This window comes from Halictus rubicundus, unplaced genomic scaffold, assembly GCF_050948215.1.
Source record: "Halictus rubicundus isolate RS-2024b unplaced genomic scaffold, iyHalRubi1_principal scaffold0049, whole genome shotgun sequence".
Taxonomy (NCBI): Eukaryota; Metazoa; Arthropoda; class Insecta; order Hymenoptera; family Halictidae; genus Halictus; species Halictus rubicundus.
Genome location: NW_027488590.1, coordinates 413,512 through 418,230, shown reverse-complemented (window position 1 = coordinate 418,230; position 4,719 = coordinate 413,512).

The following is a 4,719-nucleotide window of genomic DNA, read 5'->3' as shown; positions in this document are numbered from 1 at the left end:
AAAAAGTAAGGTTATCCTACGTGCCACGTGTTCGACAAAAAGAATCGAAAATGAATATTGCTAAGGTAGACCAAGTTCAGAAATTAAATTCTGCAAATTACGATACATGGAAAATCCAAATGAAGAGCATACTTCGCTACAATGGATTATGGGGGTACGTAGATGGAAGCGTTACAAAACCTGCAGAGAACTACCAGGCATGGACTATAAACGATGAGAAAGCTCTGGATTCGATTATCCTCAGCGTACAACCTGACCAATACAACTATGTCAAAAGGGCAGAAACCTCTGCAGATGCATGGCAAGTATTGAAAGAAAAATATGAATCTAAAAGCCCAATGAGGCAATGCGTTTTGTTTAAGCAGTTGTACCGTCTAAAGAAAGCTTCAAATCAAAGCATGACACAGTTCATAAATGAATTTATGAACATAGCGGAACAACTAGAGGAATGTGAGCTAAAATTGCCAGAAAATCTATTATCTATTTGGTTGTTGAATTCATTGCCTCATGAATATGAAACTTTGTGTATAGCAATTGAATCAAGAGAGCAAATGCCACCCTTAGAAGAATTAAGAAACAAGATACTCGAAGAGGAGTCAAGACGAGCTGAGAATACAAGGGAACACGAAGGAGGCGCAGAAGAAGCACTACTGTCGAGTAGAGGTAATTCATATAAGAAAGGTACACACAAAAGCACTACACACAATGAACAAGGAAAGAAGTTTGAAGTTAAGTGTTTTACATGTGGTAAAGTAGGACACATTGCTAGAAATTGCAGATCAAAAGCAAAATTAGGAAATAAGAGAATGACACAGGATGCATTTACAGCCACTGCTTTCAGCACTACCACACGAAGAGCAGGAGTTTGGTGCTTGGATAGCGGAGCAAGTACACATATGTGCTACGATGAAAAGAAGTTCCACAATCTGGACAACAATGAGAAAACGAGAATTTATACAGCAGCAGAAGATAGCATTAATTCGCAGGGACAGGGAGAAATAAACATAAATATAAAAACTCCCAAAGAAACAAAAAGTATCAAATTACAGCAAGCAATGTATGTTCCAGAATTTAAAAGCAACTTATTATCTGTGTCGAGTATTACAAGCAATGGATATTCTGTGGTGTTTTATGAAAATCATGCACTCGTGAGACGCAAAGATGGATCAACAGTAATGAAAGCAACGATGGAAGATGGCTTGTATGTGATAAAAGAACAGCAAGTGCAATCGGCTATGATCTCTCAACAGTGCAATAAGAATCTAATGAAATGGCATCAAAGAATGGGCCACTTGAATTTCGAGGATTTAAGAAAACTTAAAAAGAAAGAAATTGTAGATGGACTGAGAGACGAATTGTGTTTGAAAAATGAAAACCCAGTATGTGAAGTATGCATGAAGGCAAAAATTCATCAGCAACCTTTCAGGCAATCAACAAGAAGAGAAAACGACGTCTTAGATTTAATACATACCGATATTTGTGGGCCATTTAAAACCTGTTCGCTAGGGGGAGCGAAATACTTTGCAACCTTTATTGACGACAAAAGTAGATACATTGAGGTAGCAATTTTGAAGAAAAAGTCTGACATCTTCGAAGCATTTAAAGAGTATAAAGCTCGCGTTGAAAAGCAGACAGGGCGTCAAATAAAGAAGATTCGAAGTGACAATGCCAAAGAATACCTATCTCGCAATTTCAATGAGTTTTTAAAACAAGAAGGTATTCAAAGAGAGTTGAGTGTGGAATACACACCGCAACAAAACGGCGTGGCTGAGCGCGCAAATCAGACGCTAGTAGAAATGGCGCGTTGTATGTTGTTGCAATCTAATTTACCATACGAGTTGTGGGCTGAGGCGGTGTGCGCAGCCGCATACATTAGGAATAGATGCCCAACCAAGGCGTTAAACGATGCAACTCCTATTGAAATATGGACCAAAAGGAAGCCATACGTAGGATATTTTAGAACATTCGGAAGCCGAACTATTGCACTCAATAAAAATAACAGAGGAAACAAGTTCGCAGCAAGAGGAGAAGAATACATTTTAGTCGGATATTCTCAGGAAGCAAAAGCTTATAGATTATGGAAAAAGGGAACAAACCAAGTAGTGAAACGAAGAGATGTACGTTTCATAGAAGAAATTCCAGAATCAACGAACTTCGAAAAGGAGAAGCAACCAGAATCTGAACTGGAACATTTGACCTACGATATGATTGAGAATTCGAAAGAGCCCATGTATGAGGACCTGGACAAGGAAGAAGAGCAGCATGAAATGATAAATGAAGACAACTATAAAGATGATCCTGAAGATTCTCAAGAAGAAGAGGAAGAAACAGCAAGAGAAGAACAGGAAATTAATCAAATGTTGGAACCTACCCCACGAAACAGAGGTTGCGGACGACCGAAATTGGAAAGAACCGGACGGCGTGGTAGACCGCGAAAATTGTATCATAGCGCTAATGTTGCAAAATGTCACGAATGCAAAGTACCGAAAACGGTTGAGGAGGCGATGCGCTCGTCAGAAAAATCATTCTGACTAGAAGCTATGGAGTCTGAGTTCAACACTCTAAAGGGCAACAATACCTGGAGTTTGGTAAGTAGACCGTCGAATAAAAAGGTTATAAAGAATAAATGGGTTTACAGGATAAAGCGAAACCAGGATGGAAGTATTCAAAAATTTAAAGCCAGGTTAGTTGCACGCGGAGACCAACAAATACCAGGACAGGATTATGACGAGACGTTTGCGCCTGTAGCAAGATTTGAGATGTTGAGAGCACTTTTGGCTATAAGTGTTGAAAATGAAATGTTTGTCCATCATATGGATGTCGTTTCGGCCTATACGCAGGCTGAGTTGTCCGATGAGATATACATGGAACAGCCAATATTATTTGTAAGGAAAGGACAAGAAGATAAAGTATGTAAGTTACAGAAATCATTGTATGGATTAAAACAGGCAGGTCGCGAATGGTATAGTAAATTAAATAAGTATATGATAAGTATTAACTTTATTAAGTCCGAAATAAATCCGTGTGTATACGTTGATAACTCAAATGGAAGTGATGTTATAATAATAATCTACGTAGACGACTTGCTAATAGCCTCTGCTGATTTTAAGAAGTTAAAAGTTGTAAAAGACTTACTAAAGAAGCAATTCGCCATGAATGATTTAGGGCCAGTATCAAATATCTTAGGCATTCGCGTTGAAAGACAAGGTCAAAAGGGTAAGATAAAGTTAAATCAAAGTTTGTATATAGAAGATTTACTTGAGCGATTTAATATGAAAAATTGTAAAACTGCGAATACACCTCTAGAAGCTAATGTGAACCAACAGGTAAAAGATTTGAAACCACCAACAGATTCGGAAATCGACGAAATGAAAGAAAAACCATATCGGCAATTAGTGGGAAGCTTATTGTATTTAGCAAATACAACTAGACCAGATATAATGTTTGCGGTAAATTTTCTATGTCGTTTTTGCGAAAACTCAAGAATTATACACTGGAAAATGGCAAAGCACGTATTAAGATATCTGCGAGGGACATGTGATTATAGTATTAAGTACGAAAAGACAAATAAGTTATTACAAGCGTATGTAGATTCTGATTGGGGTGGAAATCTTGAGGATAGACATTCGAGTTCCGGATTTGTGACGTTTTTGGGTGGAGCACCGATAAGCTGGGCGACGAAAAAGCAAAAATGTGTCGCGCTTTCCACCATGGAATCGGAATACATAGCCCTCTCGGAAGTAACGAAAGAGATTGTATACTTGCGAGAGTTATTGAAGCATATGAAGCAGTCCAAATTTGTTTCCAAAGAGACACAAGTATATTGCGACAATCAAAGTGCAATCGCGTTGTGTACGAATAATATATATCATGCTAGAAGTAAACACATCGACATACGATTTCATTTTTCTAGAGAGGCCCAGGAACAAGGGCATATTAAGGTTGAATATAAACCTACGAATGACATGGCAGCTGATATACTGACGAAATCACTGCCAAAACTGAAACATGTAAAATGCGTTGAATTGTTGAAACTATGTAATTGAGAGCTTAAAGCTTATTTGTAAGACATGTACCTTGCGAATAGAATTATTCTGCGTCGGCCCACGAATTAGGGGGAGTGTTGGAATGTTCAAATTATGCGCCATTCCAGAAAATTCGTGGACCTTCTTTCGTTCTAGTTTCTTTTGTTTTTGACCGCTGTATTCAGAGAGTGTGTGTCTTTTTCGTTTGTCTCTTGTACGACGCGCGCGTATTTATTTTTCTTTATATGTATCCAATATGTAAAACTAACATTATTCAAAATAAAACTAACACCTCTCATCCTCACACATTAGGTGCACCTCCGCTGGTTAATGGTCGAATTCCACTCCCTCCCCGTCTACCGTTTTTCTACCTCCCCATATGGATGTCTATCTCCAGCCGCATAATCTATTACCGATTTCTCTCCTACCTCTGTAAGAACCCACTTTCTCACGTCTTCCTCATCTCTTTTCTTTTTTTCGCGTCAACATCCTTCCTCTGTACATTCCCCATGACAATTCCTCTATCCTTATTTATTAACCCCTTGCCATATAATATCGAACCCGACCCACGATGGACATTTCAAATAGAATTTCCTATACAGGAGTGATATTCGCTTCTTTCAACCCTCGAACAGCGGACCATTTTTATATAGTTTAGGACCATTCACTGCTCCATTTATAAATTTTTTGAAAT